This window comes from Agelaius tricolor, unplaced genomic scaffold, assembly GCF_023055355.1.
Source record: "Agelaius tricolor isolate 1412-34295 unplaced genomic scaffold, bAgeTri1.0.p SCAF_7, whole genome shotgun sequence".
In the NCBI taxonomy this organism is placed as follows: Eukaryota; Metazoa; Chordata; class Aves; order Passeriformes; family Icteridae; genus Agelaius; species Agelaius tricolor.
In genome coordinates, this window is record NW_027269267.1 from 14,062,067 (window position 1) to 14,079,864 (window position 17,798).

Sequence of the window (17,798 nt, forward strand, 5' to 3'; positions counted from 1 at the left end):
TGTGATGGTTTTCATTTTCACCCACCTCACTGCAGGGATTACTGGGTCCTCTCAGCTCTGTGGAACAGGAACAGGATGCCTGTTGTAGTCATTGTCCCATGGTGTGTGGTCCAGAGGAGCTGATGCCATTGGTGGCATCTCCCTGGAGGAGCAATATTGGCCTTCAGAAGGTGACACAGCCCCTCTACCCCATGTTGGGGGGCCAAGCCTACAGATAAAATCCTGATGTCAGCCCTGGCTCAGAAACTGAACAGCAGAACATCCTGCAGGTTATCTCACAGGACAAACTCAAAGCTCCATTGCACAGGATACATAGGATAGGCTATTGCCTTTTGGTTTAGGAAGGGCAGCAGACATCAGCAACATCAGTGCAGATGGGAAAGATGGGAAAGATGGGAAATGCAGCCCCTTTCACAGAATCCTTCCGTCTGAGAAAAACCTTTAAGATTACTGAGTTCAGCCACAAACTTAACTGCAGTTCTGAGGCAAGGTTAACTCACCTCCTGGAGGGGTACAAACACTTCAAAACCCTTAGATTCCTTTAGTCAGTGAAAATGTACATCACCTGGAGAAGGTTCAGCTGATTCTGAAAGGGCCTCAACAACTGTGAACTCCAGGGACAGATACCAATATGTGGAACAGCTACCTTTGCTAAGTAAGGTTAAAAAACAAGGCAGACATTTCAGGTTCTGTTATACAAAGTAAAGGATTTGAGTTGTAGATGAACAAACTCCAGAGGTGTCAGAAGGAAAGATTACTATGCCTACCTGATTCTCCTCTGCTGAGAGCTCTGGTCATGTGTCACTATAGGACACAAAACAACATGACATGGACACAGTTCTTTCAAGAGTACTTTTAATTTTTGATTCTCACATTTATAGACTTCTAAAAGTGACAGTGGATTGGAGGATGACAGTCCCACTTCTCCAATGACACTGGATAAACCAACAGTTTATCAAATTTCTCTTCTTCTATAAAAGAATGCAAACAATAAGTTATTTACATAAAGTGTGTGAGAAAGTTTGTTAAAAGAATGTAAACATCAGGAGGCTTAGAAAAACTTAAAAAACCAGGGTGACAGTCATGGACCTCCAATCACATAGATAAATCAGTCCGTTTGACAGAGGCAAATTATTTAAGCTGTTTAACCCCCTCCCACTGCATTTGCTTAAGACAATTTGGAGGCTAACTGATGCAGGGTGGTAAACTGAATCATCCCAGAAAGAGCCTAACACTCCTCAATGGGAGACATAATTATCCTTTTAAGTGCTGTTGCTGGAGTTGAAATGCTGCATTTTTTTGTACACTAATTTCATGGAAAAGGAGGTAGAGCTTCAACAGCCCCTCTGCTAGAGTGTGGACCCAGAGAGCACTATAGAAGTACTTGCAACTATCTTATATGAAAGGATGTGATCTATACTGATGCAAGAAACTCACAATGTCAGTAAAAACTTGTGTAAAGGAATCTTTAAACTTGGGTTAATATTTCAATACAATGAAAGCAACTGGTTCTTCATTCATTTTCCCCTGTGATGGACAGAAAGCAAAAAGAAATAAATATAAAGAAAAGGAACATTCACAGAAAGGAAAGAAAAAATGAAATATGAGAGGAACAATAATACTGACTGACGATTTTAAATAATGCCCAAACCTAAATTTAGATTTCCTCTGTGTGCTCTGCCTAAACAAAGCTATGCTTTACTCAAACATGAAGGACTAGATGAAAATTCAGAGGAACTGGGTGAAATCACAGGGAAGGAAAACCAACTTTTTCAGTTTTTGAACTGTTCAGCAGAGTTCAAGCTAACAGGACAAATTTGTGTTAGAAAAATAAGTCTTCAATTTTCAGTGCTTAGGGGACTGTACATCACATTTCTCACAAGTTTGGATACCCAGATAGGAACCAGGAGAGTCAGTTAAAATTGTTCAGATTTCAAAGGAATGTGCATGTTTAATAATTAAATTAATTATTTTTTCAGCTATAGCATAATATACAGTTGGATGTACATGCAAGTCTGCCTTTTCCACTATAAATCTGTGGATTTTTCACCAACCACCAGTAATAAACTATTTCCCATTTCAGGAAAGGTGGGTCATTAATGTAAGAAAAGGAACATCTGTATCACTGTAAAAGAAATTAATAAGGGGATTTGCTTGTTCTCTGGATTATGACAGCAACTATAAAAAGAAATAAATACAGTCACGACAATGAAATAAAGATAACAAAACTGAATTGTAATTTTAGTGCTTATTCAGGTGGACAAATTTCTATGTTAAAAAGAACATTAGGTGTGCCAGGAGCTTTCACGCTCTTAAGAGGAAAGCTTAGACAAAGACTCTTATCAGTACAGAAGCAATAAAAGAGAAAAGAGAGAGGCTTTCATTAAATCTGAAGCTAACAAATGTGATTTTATCTGACTTCCAAAGCAGCAGATCAGTTTCTGGCAGCCAATAAAGGGCAGAAATACAGAGACAGAATCAAACTATTAATTTTTTAATGTATTGTTACACTTTCCTCCAGTTACAAGTAATCATTTACCCTGTCTTACCCTTTGAAAGTAACTTAGGAGCAATTGCCTGTGTCAGTAGAATAACAGAAAGGAAATTCACAGTACTTCATAGTAGAACAAAGAGCTGAAAGAACCTTGTAAAATTAGGACCCCAAACTGGTGGTAAGGGGGGTAGCCAACAATCAGCATCCTGAGGAAGAGTGGAGGCAGGGAGTGCATTTTCCCTCTGCTCTGATAAAGTACACATATTTGATTGCAGAGCTTTTCAGCACTGGGAGAAGTTTTTGCCCTGAGGAGTGTTGATGAGCAGTAAGACAAATATGCCTTAAGGACCAGGTAAACGCCACTCTGAGAGCATCTCACAGGTATCCAGGGCACTGATGGGCAAAGACAAACCTCACAGATCTTGAGCATCAAAAGAAATAGATAAGGATTAAGGAGTTCTGTCTCTAGGGTGAATTTCTGTGGATTTTTCCTTTGCAGTCCTGATTTATAACCCCCAGCTTCTAAAGCAGGGCTGTCAAGAATTTTGACGTTTTGTGTCAAAAATGCCAGTTCATCTGAAGGGAGGCTTCTGATAAGAGGGGTGATTTTTAAAAGATTTATTGTCAGGAAGCTATTTTGTAATTTTGGTTTATGTAAAAACATTTCAGCTTGACATTTCCTACAGGAATTATTTTGCATCTGCTGTTCAAAGCAAATTTTGAAATATGAAACATTTTGAAAATCATTAAAATAAAAAAGTAATGTAAATAAAAACATAATGCTTCAAAGTGAGGAAATTACACACAAGTCCATTGGGTTTTGTTTTGGTTTGGTTTGGTTTTTGTTTTGTTTTGGTTTTTTGTTGTTGTTGTTGTTTTGTTTTGTTTTGTTTTTTTATGGAAGTTTCTGCTTTTCAGCTTGATTCAGGACACCAGGAAAACCTGAGAATTCCTTATGGAACAGGGTTTTTTTTCCAGAGCCAAAACCATGCTGGGGATTATGGTTTACAGCAGTTTTCTAAGGGGGAGCAGGGATCTCCTCAGAAGTTCTGCTGTTAATCTGCCTGGGGCATCTCAGGCACTCTGCCCTCCATGACTCAGACTGCTCCTTTCACAACAGCCAGTGCTGGGCAGGACACATCATGCATTTCTTCAACAGGTCACAACATGACAGAAATGTTTTCTGCTCTCTCTGTGCTGCTATTACTGGGAAGGAAAAAAAAAAAAACCAAACTCAAAACCAGAGCATGCACACACAACTTCAAAACTATAATAAAATATAATATTATAATTAAAATATTGTACTATCATTTAAAACCCAAAACACAACATGCTCCAAAACTAGGGATGTACTGTTTTGTGGAGTGAGCAGAAAAGAGCACACATGTATGAATGCAAAATGTTGTCAGCATGGGCTTTAGTCACCATGGCACTGAGACTGCCTGTGCCAGCAGCCTGAGCACGGGTGAAATCCTGCACTGCCTACCTACAAAATCAGGGCCATAGCCTGAAATTCTACTGTTTACCTTTATATAAAGACAGCCTGTGAAAAAGCTGAAGCTCCTACTTGGTTTTTTTTCCCCTCTAAATAATTAATAGAAATTTTATTTTGAAAGTTACAGTCAGGAAAAAGATGTTTTCAGTTTCCTGCTGTTTGAAAGCTACCTCGGTGCTATAGTTCTTGCTACATGAATGGGAAATTAGTGGTTTATAAAACACTGAAAAGCCACAGGCACTGTCTGAGTTTGTAGTGAACTGTGAAGGTGAAAGAAGAGCACAAACATCCACATTCAATTTTGAACTTTTGTCCTGTGGTCTATGCACAAACAGAGCCAAATGGAGAGATGAATAGGTTTGGTAGAGAAGCAAGAGCATCTGGAGCAGAGTTTGGCTCTTTGGAAAGAAAACACAAAATTATGCTTCAAATAAACATTAGGTACACATTTGTAATATCTCAAAGATGCACTGCAGACTGCAGATGAAACTGGAAGTTGGGCTTCAGCCAAACACCTGAAGTGTGCAGGGATAGCTGCATGGTCTGGGATGCTATGAAACAATACACAGGTCACAGTAAACCAGAAAATTCTGAAACTTGTTAGCAAGAGCAAGGCTGCATGGCCTCTCTGGTGCATCTCCCTGTCTTTGGGCAAGTGGTGTCTGTGCCTCTGATCCATGTGCTGAGGAAATGTGCCCCAGACACAAAGCTGCAAATCCAGGGGCAGCTCTTGTCATGAGGCATGGGATGCCCCTCCTCAAGGATTCACAAACCTTGCTAAATTGTTTGTGGTTCTGCAGAAAAGGAAAAAAACACCCCGAAACAATAACTTGAAAAAGACCCTGTAGCCTTCTTCTGCACACCCCTGGAGGTTTTTGCAACTTCTGACAACCTGTGGTGACCATGAGGGGTTTTCCCTTTGGAATTGGTGTGTCTGGGGTACTTGCACTGTCACCCCAGGGGTTTCAGTGACTCTGCCCCAGCTCACAGAGACAGGCAGGGGCAGCTCAGGCTGCCAGAGGCAAACAAGGCATTGAAGAGAGAAATTGGGTCCTTCCAAAGGGAATGGCCATTTTTTGTGATTTCCAGGATAAAACAGCAAAATACTCACATTGTGCTGCTATTGCCTTGATAATGAATAACCAGCTCCATTCTGGGGTTTTATGATACTGCTCTCTTAAAATGTTTTGTTTCCATTGCATCTTCATTTGGACAGAAACAGGGGTCTTGTGAATACAGTGAAGGAGATTGACAATAGCTGTGGTATCTCTTTAGTTGTGGCAAGAACTGTTTTGGCAGTCAAGCACCCTGAGTCTGAGCTTTTTCATCTGTGCAATAGCAGAAGTGCACCTGTGTGGAGGAAAGGGTCCCTCCAGAGATGGATGCAGGAGGACAAGAAACATTAATGTGTCTTGATCATCACACAAATAGACAAAAGAATTCTTCTGGTGCTGGTCCTATTTGGAATTGTATAATTTTTCAATAACACTTTAAAAAGTGGCAACCAAATTCAAATGTTTGTCTTTGCTGGGCAGACTGTTGTGATTTATTCCAAAGTATAAGGTTAAAGGCTTCATGTGCAGAGGGAGTCTGGAGAGTTCTATTATCTGGCATTTGTGTTAGCCAAAAGACTGGTGCAGACCAGCTCATTCCTTGAGCACTATGAGCCATAAATTACTAAAAAAAATCACATCCTATCAGCATCTGTCACATCATCTTAGCAGCAGTACCTAATTACTGCTAAGGGGTAATACTGTACCCCTTAGCAGTATCAGGGGGTACAGCTAGAAATTTGTGACTGTCCAAAGAGCAAAAATGGAGTCTGGAGTAACACAAAAAGTCACCACCAAATAATTGTAAGAATAAGTACACATCAGCCTTAAAAAATAAACAAAGGGCATTATACAGTGAACATATATTTATGCTTAGAAGTTTCATTTTCTCTGCACTTCTGCCCCCTCAAACCTTTGAATGGAATCTGATAGCCATTCTTCATTTCTTATACTTCAAGCAATTATGCTGAAAAAATGCCACCTTCTCCTAATGCAGCTCTGCCTAAGCAGCCCTGACATACTCCTGACAGCAATAATTCTCATGATCCATTGATATGGAAGATTACAAATTAAGCAAATTTGCAAAGACCTGCCAGAGATAAAAAGCAATTTGAAGTGGAATAGGGTTCTAATGAGTATTGTCATCTACTATGTACATATCTTGATTTTATCTGAGTGCAGTTTTCTTCTATTCCTGGCACACATTCATCCTGAGTACTTCAAAGTGTTAATTTGTCATCCTCTTCCATCTTGAGCAAACAGGTAGGGACACACCACAGCCATTCTGAGTGGGGCACAGGCTCCTGGGTGGCTGGGGGTTTGGGCTCCAGTTTGCAGAAGTCTGCAGAGCAGGACTGGCAAGACATCCCACCTGGCATAGCTCAGGAGGGGTTTCTTTGGCAAAGGCTCCATGCCCATTTCATTAGGTGAAACTCAGAGCCTGTCTTCCCCTAAGGGAGCACAAGCAGTCTCTTTCAGTAAACAGCTTGGAAAGTCCTAATTGTGTCTGTCGAGCTGAAATAGAAATTCCAGCTCCAGATGTCAGATTTTTGGCACTCCTGCATTTCCAGAAGGTCCACACTGACCTGGTGGAAGACTGGGGCAACAAAGATCCATCGAGGTGACTCCCCTTTGGCTTGGGCACCCCTTGCACATCCCACTCCTGCTCCCTCTGTAGGGAAGGCTGGGGCTGAAGAAGGAGAGCTCTGTGGGATGCTCCTAGTGAGGACTGGGACCTTGAGCATGCAGGACTTGCTTTGGGCTCTCACCCACAGCCAGCAGCTGACATTTAGTAGGAGACCAGCCCCATCTCTGTGGGCTGCTCTGAAGGCAGCAAGCTGATTTCTGTGGTATTTCTGCTGGAATGAGGACAGATGCAGCAGCAGATCACAGATCCCACCCTGTCTGAGTACCAGCAAAACCTCTTTTCACCCCTGCCTCAGGACACTGCTCTCCCAATGCAAAGGCATGTACTGGATCAAGATGAATTCCATCAGCATTTGTTTCAGGAAGGAAGGAGCTGATTCAGAGCCACCAGGAACTGCATTGCTGGGCACTTTCTTCTTATTTCTTGAACCATTTTCAAAACAGCTGTTACTTATTCCTCTTACGTTTCATCATCTCAGGACATGGAATAAATATATTCCAGAGCTCCTGAGGGGACAAAAATCATTATACAGAGATTGTTAAAAAAGAAAGAGAAAGAGAAAGAGAAAGAGAAAGAGAAAGAGAAAGAGAAAGAGAAAGAGAAAGAGAAAGAGAAAGAGAAAGGGAAAGGGAAAGAGATGTTTTGCATGCTAGTGAGGCAAAGTTGTAGGAAGTGATAATTTTATTAGCCTGACTTGAGAAAACTGGGAAAAACCAGGAAAGCTTTCAGACGTAAGAACCATCAGAGGCAGTGGTGTGTCAGTGCCATGGCTCACACTGTAACCTTAGGCAGCAATTAAACTCAAAAGGCAGAAGCAATTTTAATGTACTATGAGCTAGACTATAGAGAGACTTTTTCAACACATCTTTCTCTTGTCTTGACAAATTCATTAAATATTCCCGGATAATTCTTGCATTCCTGACAGCCTGTTTCTCTCCTCCCCTCATCATTTTGTTATTTTCTCAGAATATATTTTTGTTTCACAGGATACATTGTTCATGTTAATGTGTAAGTTGCAGGGTGTGTGGTCTGTCTGAGACCCAAGCCAGCGTTTCTGCTCTTGCTTGGCAGTTCCCATGGCAGCATCTGTTATCTCTCCCTTAGTCTAACATCCCTCTGATTTATCTCTACTTGCCTCTTCTATTATCTCCTCTTGCCACCAATTTCCTCTTTTCTAGCATCTGACAATTTGACTAGCACCTTCATATAGGAACTAGCACAGCTCCCCCAGCATCCTTCAGCCCTTGCTGACAGCTGAATAATGTGGTACCTGTCCTGGTTCAGAACTGTCATTCCTGCATAATAATTTTCAGAGAAAAATTTCTCTGATACCCTTTGTTTCTTTTCCCTCTCTCTCTCTCAATTCTACCTAGTCAGTTTACAGTTTCTGATATTTACTCCCCACCAATTCATTCTGACTTTGTAAGTGGAAGCAAGAATTTGGACAAGTTCCACCCAAATGCTGAGCTGTGTATTTGGGGGTAAGGGGGAGGTGTTCAAGTCTCACGACAGAAAATTATTACCTTGTTTGACTGACAGGTAATACTTAGGGGCCAATTTCTGCAGAGCAAACATATGCATGTCCAGAAAGTAATTTGTATAAACATTTGTAAACAATTGCTTGGAGTTTACTATGACTGAAAACATTTATTTACAAGAGTAAATTCAGTGAAAAACAGCTAATTCAGTGAAATGCTTGCAAAAAGCTACACCATTATCTCTGTAGAAAAAACAGAAGCCTCAAAATACTTGGTATTTAAGTATTAAATTATTTTAATCATTCAAATTTTTCTTCAAGTCTTATTTTCTGCAAAAATCTCAGATTTGACTCAAAAGTCCAATTTTAAAAGATGTTTTTGTCCAAAAAATATTGAAAATGTGATCTATAGCCTAAAGAAAAAACAAACATGCACAACCAGAAAAATTAACAGCATACTGTAAAAGGAGTATATATACATATACATGCATGTATATGTGTATGTATTTAAATTTCACAGTTGTCTGAAGTAGGCTTTTATCAGCTTAGTCCAATAAATTAGAATAGTGTAGAAAATGTATTCAAACCAAAAGCATATTTTAAATAATTCTTGGCTATTTTTGCAACACTTGACAAACCTGTTTCCTTTTAAAAAGTCAGGTGTAATGCCTCATGTTTAAAAACAGACCTAGAGCACAGCATGGTGCCATACCCAGCATGGCTCCCAAATGCACACATGTACTCTGGCCCCTGCAGTTCTGGCAGAAGGGGGGGTCTCCCCTGCCTTCACTCACCTTTTTTCCTGCAGTTCCACTGCCATGGTGACCTTTGTGGAAGCTGTTTGAAGCTGTTTCTATCCCAGTGGAAGTCTATTGCCCTGTATAAAACTATGAGGAGCTGAGTGTCCCCTGAGAAAACAGAATCAGCAGCCACTTCAGGAGGTGGGACCAAGCCTGTGCCCAGGAAACTCACTGCTCTCATGTGCTCCTGCCCGTTCTGTACCCAGTCCTTATCACCCCATCACACCTCCTTGTCATGCTGCATTTCACTGAATTACAGACTGGCTGAGGACTTCTGAGCACAGACAGCACCCTCAGGGAGAATCTGCTCTGCTCCCCTGCTCCGGGCAGGGGCACTGAGAGCAGGCTGCTCCGGGTGTGTCCAGCAAGGCTGAAGACAGAAAAAGCAGAAGATAAATGTTAGAGAAGGGCAGGGTTCAGGCATTGCACCAACTGTGAGCTCCTCTGACACTGGAAGATGGGGTTGTTCTCATGAAAAGTTTTCATTTAAACAAATATGTGGCATTTATGATGACAAAATTATTAAGTAAAAAGTTCTAACAGCATGTACTCTCGATTCACTTCTAGAATTCTTCATTCCTTTAATTCCTCAGAATACCAGTATATTTTTCTTCTTGTTCTCCTTTTCTTTAAAAAAAAAGAACCAAACAAAACAACAGAATATCATTGATAATTTCATAAAGAAATTTACTTTTGATCCTATTCTCTTGCATATTATTTTTGTAAGGGCCAGCCATAAATCAACCTGCCACTTCATTTTTTCTTTTCAGTGAAGTGGTAAAAAGTGGAGTTTCTGAAGCTAGAAATGTAATTGTGTAGACATAAATAATTTTTATTTGTAAAAATAATCCTTAGCCATCCTAGGAATACTCACCTCAAGATGTGTCTCTGTGTCCTCCAGAGCAATAGCTGTAGCAACTGAGAATGGGATAGGGGAGCTTAAACGTGATGAGCAATCACTCATTTATTCCCAGCACATGCAATGCAGCTCAGAAAAACCACAAGGGTCATAACACAGGGGACAGTGTCATGTACTGGAGAACCTTTAAAGGCATTAAAATGAAAACACAAACCATTAAAGCTGTTCAGGTACATTTTAACTTCCTGTTTGAGGCACAGACATTGAGGATGGCAGTTGTGTTTTTCTGTCTGATGTCTAGCAAAGGGCTGTGCTTTCAGGCTGCCTCCTCCTAGGGATAAGGAAACACAAGCTGATTTTAGGAAAATCAACACAAGCTGAGCAGGCATCTTTCTGTGATGCTGTGACTTATAATATTCCTGCTAGGTAATTTGATCAGGATGTTAAACACCTGCTACACATGAAATAGTCTCTCTTCTGCAGCAAAAGGATTTTTGTTTGATACTGATGCCTTGTGTAGGCTGACCTAGAACAGAGACTAGATGGAGCTAAAGAATAAAGCAGGTATTTATTAGGAGGTCTCAACAGATTTACCTTGGGCAGCACAAGAGCCCAGCCAGGGCTACACCCAAGATAAACCCAAAATGGTCACAAAATGCACGACTGGTCACAAGGTCTCTCACTTTTATAAGTTCTGGTCCATTGGCATATTGGAGTTAATTGTCCAGTTATAGCTTCAGCCCATGAAGTCCCATCCTCCTTGTTTTCCTCTCTTCATTTCACTGTTGTTTATGCTCTTGGGCCTGAGATTTGGGTCTGTTGTCCTTGGTCCCCAGCTAGAGAAGGAATTGTTTTGTCTGCCTGCTCTGTGAAGAGAGCTTACCATCCCCTAATATAAAGCTCAGAAGTACACACCAAAGCAGTGCAGAATCTGAAAAATATAAGAGCCAAAACCTGAGCCATCAATACCAAAAAAAGACAAGCTGAACATGTGGGGTAGAGTTGAAGATCAGGAGGTGTTTGGTAAAGGAGGACCAGCCTGTGCCCTGTGCAGGAGGAAAGGGCCAGGCCCAGAGAGGAGGCAGAGCTGAGGCAGAGCAGGAGCGAAGGAGGAGCTGGCTGGACAGCCTGGCACTGGCACTGCAGCTGCCACACAGAGCTTGCAAATAAAGAGCTTTTGTTTTGCAGCCAGTTGAGGAACTGGATGTGATTTTTACAGGTGAGCTTTAAAAATCCTATACACAGGAGCGTATTTTCCCACAGAACAATATGGTTCATAAATGACTCCAGAGCCACAGGTAAAAAGAATGTGAGACATGCAAGGTGCACCATACACAGTATGTTTCTGAAAGATAAGCAGTAAATCTGGAGACAAAGGATCAGATGGATGCCCAGTAAAGTGATTTGTTCATACAAACTGTCTGGAGGAAATCAAGATTGTAAATCAGAGTCCTTTAGGATCAATATCTTTTCATGTGTATCTGCTGAGAAATGATGGCTTTTGCTTATGCAGCACTGCCCAAGTTTATCATGAAGACAAGAGTTTTCAAAGGCTGCTGAACTCCTTTGGCACATCACTTCTTTAAGTCTCTTAGGCTCACAATAAAAACTGTCACACAGCATGGAAAAAACTCCCTGCATCAGGTATTATTCTTCACAAGAAAGCTATACTGTAGTTTAAATTAGCTAGGTGCTTCTGACCCCCTATTTAAAATGTGTTTGCACTGACATCCCAAGAAAAGAGTTTTGTTATTTAATTGCACTGTCAGTGCCAATGCTTTCAGCTAAACCCATTTGGAGTTAGACCTTTTAATAGAAAGTGACAATTTAAATTGCCACGATAGCAGCATAAATGGTGCTTAAAGTCATTATTAACCTGATGCTGCAGTTGGCTCCAGACCAGTTTATTAAAGCAAAATCAAGGTGCAGGGAGGAGGGGAAGAGAAAATTAAGTGATGAATCATTAATTCCTTTGGTATTCGCTGTAACAACAGCAGCTGTGGTGAACGAATTTGCAAGGTGAGGGAGACAATGGATAATCCCGTCCCCGCTTTGCCTTGAGCAGCATCCCTCGGGGAAGAATTCGGGTGTGGGCTGGCTGTCCCACGGGATGCTGTCCTGCTCTCCTCGCCCACTGCCAGGGTGGGCATTCCGGGGTTTTGTCCGGGACACCGGTCACGCTGAGTCTGAGCACTGGGTTCGGGGCAGGTCCCGGTGCCCCGGCTGCCAGGGCAGATCCCCGCCTTTAGCTCCCTGCTAAGGGCAGCTGATGCCGGGAGGGGCCACTGCCCACGGGGCTCCCTCTGGGGCCCTCCGATCTGCCCGCGGCTCCGGCAGCCCTGGGCAGCGGCTTCTGGCAGGGTCCGGCCACTCCGGGGCTGAGGGGGCCCGGCCTTCTCTGCCCGAGGCCCCTTCGGCCCTCCCCGCCCCCGGGCCCGCCCCGGCCCTCACCGCCCCCGGCCGCTCTCTGCCCCCGGCCCCGGCCCTCCCGGCCCTCCCTGCCCTCGCCCCCGGGCCCGGCCTTATCCGGCACCGCCACCTGCCGACCGGGCCCGGGCCCGCCGGGGCGGCCGCGCCGGGGGCGAGGGAGGTGCCGGGGACAGGAGGGTTCTGCCATGGAGCAGCTCGGGGCTGCCGCAGAAGGGCCAGGACGGTGACTCTGGGGGAGCTGCAGCAGCCCGGCTTTTCTGCTCCGCCGGATCCCTGCCCTCCTGCCGCCCCGCCTGCCTCTTGCTGGCCTCAAAATGACGCCTTCGCCTCTGATCAAAAAACTTTCTCCCACAAAGACTCAGAAACCAAGTCATCTGCTTAGTCACCACTTAGAACCAAGTAGCATCCACTTAACTTTACAACTGGTTGCTGCTATCATAATGGGCAACGAACCTAGTTGCTCAAAGTGTGGACTTCAGCTACTAATTCAATCCCTATGCAAAGGCAACACTTCTCCCTTAGGTACGTCAAATCCCCCTATTTTTGGGACTGTCGGTGCCCTGCAAAAGGAAATGGTACAAGACACATTTCTCAGTACTACCAACCTCTCTATAAAAGAATTCAAGGAAAAGAAGCAAAAGTAACATCCACTAACTTAAATTTTGGATTTTCAGCGTAAGCCTATAACTCCCTTTACTCTATCTTGAATTACCATCTTTCCACAAACCTCCTGAAGCTGGCCACCACAGGTCAGGAACACCACAGGTCAGGAACACTGCAGGTCAGGAGCACCACAAGCTTTCTAAGCAGACACCAGCTGGGAAAGCTGCCCAGCATTCCTCTCATTTGGAGACATCCCTCACCACCTCTCCCCAAAGCTCTCCAAGTGTCGCTTTGGTGCTCAAAGCCGCTCTCTGCAGCATCAACGCTCATGGAGCCTCCTCCATGGTGACAGAGGGGGAGCAGCTGTTCACTCCTGAACCAGCCATCATTAGGTCAGTCATCAGAACTTGATCTTGGCTACACCAACCAAAAACCAAAAGGAAACGCTGTGATTTCTGCCCCTTGAACTTGGCAGCCCCAAGAAGGAACAGGACTCCTAATATTGGTTCCTAATATTGATCCCACTAATAGGATCAGTGATTTAAGACTCACAAGCCTCTTAGTACTAATAAGCTAAGCAGTGGCAGGTCTGATAAGGCTTTGGGCACAAGAATTTACTCCCTTGTGCAATGGGGAAGAAGGGGAAGAAAAGCCCTCGTGCAAGGAAGCAGTAGGATGTGCTGGCACAGGGCTCAGTGGTTGAGATGGCATCCCCAGCACTGCTGGGGTGATCTTGCACCACAGGAGGACCCTGGGCATCCAAACATGCAGAAGCCACCAGGGCAACTAAAGGATAGTTATGGTGCCCTCAGCATTGATTCTCTCCTTTAGAGGTGCTCTTCTGGTGTCCAGCCTCCTGATTACTACAGGCAGAGCTGTCAGCATAGTTACCTGCCATTTGCATTACATCTCATTGTGTGCTCTTGCAAAAATTATAAATAAATAAGAAGGGGAACAAATGTTATTTTTAGACGCTTAGAGCTCAACTCTAAGAGCCTTCTCTGTAATCTGGAATCACTTTCAAGTCAAGAACACATTAATTTTTGTTTTCTTTTATGTAAGAGCTGTGTCATACTGAAGAGACATCACTTGCCAAATGTTTTTGTCTTTCAAGCACAGGTGTATTTCACAGATGGATGTGTGTTCTGGGGGACATCACTTATTTGAACACAGATGGTAATTCAAGTCCTTCCCCTCCCTGAGGAGCCAGGGATGGTCCTGCATGTACAGGGCTTTCTCTTTGCTTTAATGGTCTTCCACATCAGGAAATGCAAGGCAGCTGGTGCTTAGCTGCTGGTGCACCCTTCCCAGCCTCCTTGTCTCCCTTGATGCAAGAGGGAAATCTCTTTTTATCCAGTCCTTTCTGTAACTGACCTCCTGCAAGTGGCCAGGCTGGTGCTTAGCTTTCATTCATTGTCTTCAGCTCATTTCAAAAGCTCTCAATGAAGAAAAGGAATATCTAGTCAGAAGAGGAGTTGCTGCTCAGCCACTCTTGGCAGCCCAGCAGCCATTCCCCCTTCCAGCCAGAGCCAGGGGAGGAGAGGGGCTGGTTCCATTTCTGTGTGCAATTGTCAGAGGCCCCCTTGACCCGGCACGTGTTGGGACTCCTGGGAAAGTGTCCAAACCAGGATCCTGCCTGCCAGCCTTGCCAGAGCAGGCACTTAATATCCAAGTTGTGGGGAAGGTTTTGGTCTGCACTTGCAGGTGAAGCTACCTGGCCTCAGTGGCAGGGATCCATCATCCCCAGCCTCACACAGGAGCCAACCCTGCACTCCTGCTGGGATTCTCTTCAGGCTCACACAGAAATCCTGGCACAGGACACTTGCAGCACAGGCTGTTTGTCTTTCTGCAGCAGTCAGCTTCTTCTGATCTTTCCCAGGCTCTGTGCCTGCACATGTGAAGTATCTGAATTTGTGGTGAGAGCCCAGAGCCCCAAGCTGCTCTAACAAGAGGAGGGTCAGGCTCCTGTTGCTCTGCAGTGACCATGAGATGGTATCACTGTCCTTGCTTGCTGGGGTCTTTTTGCAAAGTGTTTGTTGTATTACAGAAGATCTTTTCCATGGGAATATGGGGCTGTGGGGTGTTTTCTCCTGCATCCATGTTAGGTTTATTGTGATACTGGTCAACTGTCCAGTGTGGTGACAGCTTTGGGTACTGTTGCAAAGGAGCTCAGTGAGTCTGGACAAGTGCTGGCATTGCTCTGACTACCCACAGAGAATTCACATTGCTCCATGCCAGAAACTTTTCAGCACAACTGCTGCATTAAAAGCCTAAGTAGTAAGGAAACAAAAGTGCTCTCTTAGTAAGGCCATGATAGATAGGCAAAATGGTATTAATGATACCATAATGACATTTAAAAATAGAGTAAATATATAAAGTATATATTAATTCTCCTGGTTTCAAGCACTTCTTTATTCTTAGCATTCTCTGCCTCTGCCAGTCATTTGACTGGCTGTAACATCCCAGCTTCTGTACCTGTGAGTGCTTGTTAATTATGATTCATGCTTTCAAATGGATACAATCCTGGCATTCTTTGTTTTTCTGGGCTGTGTCAAACAAAATATGTCCTAGTTTTCTTTTGCAGTATCAGATTAACAAAAAAATTTTCTCATGCCAGTGCAAGAGAAAAATCAAGTCTGTGTTACATCCTTCTTTTGTCTGTCATGAAGTGTCCTTTCACCTGTACTTGTTTCTGGGCACACCATCATGTGTAGATTCCCCTCAGGACCTGTGTAGCACCTGGGAGTCCCAAGACAAACAATCACAGGTGGTTTTTGTGCCTGGATGGGAGCAACAACTGAGACCAAGAAATCTAAATAGGACAAGGCAGGACTTTCAGACCCTCTCTGACACTGTACCTCTGTGCTGTTCTTTGAGCTTCTAGCCAACTTCCTAGTCTTTAGTTTAAAAATCTCAAAATGTGGCTTTCTGCTTCCTAAGGCAGGAACACCTCTGTGCTCAAGGTTGGTGCTTTGTGTTGGGCTTTGATTACAGAGCACAAGTTTTTCCATCAAAAACTTGATTTCAAGCACTTGGCTCCTCAAAAGAGACTGACTCAGACTCCTCAGCCCCTGACCAGCACAGGAGCATTGGCTGTCTGTCTCTGACAGACATCCTCCAGGAGAACAAGCACCACCACAAGGGGAGTCACCTGTCTGAAGCTGCTGCCACCCCACCCTTGGCTCCACTGGAGCTGGTTACAGGGAACCTCCAGCACTGGTTAAACCACAGCAGAAAATCAGGTGAGAGGCAGAGCAGGGCTGAGCAGTGGTGGTTGGTAGGTGGGGCTTGGCTCTGCAGAGTTGTGCTGTCACACCAGGGACAGCCCAGCACATGACCCTGCACCACCACAGCACTGGAGGAGTCTGTTCAAAGCTAGGGCACACATGTTCTAAATATAATATAGGATGTGTTTGTTGTGTTTAAATCTTTCTATGTTTCCTTCTTTACTTGGTGCCAGCAGCTGTAATTCTTTATCCTGATTTTGCCCAGGCTTGTGCTGAGATGATTCTCAAATTTTTATCTTCAATGGAACAGTAACATTTTTTTCCAGATTTGCAGATTTCCAGTAAATATTACAAAAGTCTGTGTGGTACATGGCCTCTGAACCACCTGTGCTTGTAGTATTTAAATGCTCTTGGCCTATAGCATTGATTGTCACAGGTCTGGAAAAAACCATCCCCAGCCTTATTTGATACTTATGGTTTTTTTATAAAATAATAAACTATCAAAACACTTGCCTTTTCTGCATCAGCACTTACAGGAAACCAAATCAACTCATCCCCTCTTCAAACTTCACAAAAACCAAAGGAAAGGTTTTCGTTTGTGTGTATCAACAACCACTTCTTTTCCCCTGGCCTCTCTACTCCCTTATTGGTTCACTCCTTGGTCAGTTTTCTACCTAATTGTTAATGTATTCATTGTATTTCCTATTAACTATATATTATTTAATTTTAATTACTACTTTAACAAGCCAGGGAACAGCAGTTAGAAGCTATCCAGATGCTTATTTTCCTGACTAGTGACAAAGCCTTTGGCTTGCAAATAAGGCAGTCAAAGAAGTTTCAGGTTGGCATCCAGGCTCTGGGTGCCTTGGCTGCTGTGTCCCAGTGAGGGGGAAATCACCCACATGGGCTGCAGACACCTGGGCAAGTGGAGGATCCCTCAGCAGAGCAGTGAGGCTCCCACAGCTACAGAAACCCAAGAGGGAGAAGGGGAGATCCTAGAGGAGGGGGGGACTTGCTATGGTGCAGGAGCCTAGAGCTGGTAACTGCTCCTGGCCCTTGCTCACAGGTGAATGATGCAGCCAGAGTTGGGGGCATTTCTTCTCCAGGGCCCTGAATGTCTCTGGTACTCAATGTACAATTTCCTGATGAATGGTTGAAGAACATCAGGTAGATGGAGAAAACAGAAAACCAAACCAAATCAAAGGGAGATTGCTGGCTCTGCAGTGTGGCAGACTATTGCTGTGAAGCGTTGCCCAACGCCCCAGTTCAGTGGGGCTGAATCACTGAGATGAGGAGCGAGTCAGCATTTCCTAAAGGCACCGGTGAGAGTGAACTAAGAGGTATAAATGTCCTGAAGGTACCTGGGCCTCCTCCCTGGGAAAGCAGGTGCAGATAGAGGGCAGTGACCTCCAGCAGCACCTCTGCCAGCTGTGGCACCAGCGGGCTGGCACTGGGTGATGTGCTGTCAATGCAGGGCGGCCTGTGCCAGACCATTGCCAGAGGAGCTCCCGCTGCCCAGCTGATTTAACTGGGCTGAAGCATTCCGAGAGCAGTGGGGAAAAGAGCCACAAGCCCCCTGCACCCCCAGCCGGCCACTGCCGGCCCCGCACAGCGAGCAGCGGCTGGAGAAGCTGGGCAGGGCAGCGAGGACAGGCAGCAGCTCAGGCATCCCGCAGAGCTCATCCTGCTCACCCATCCCAGCGGGAAGGGCCA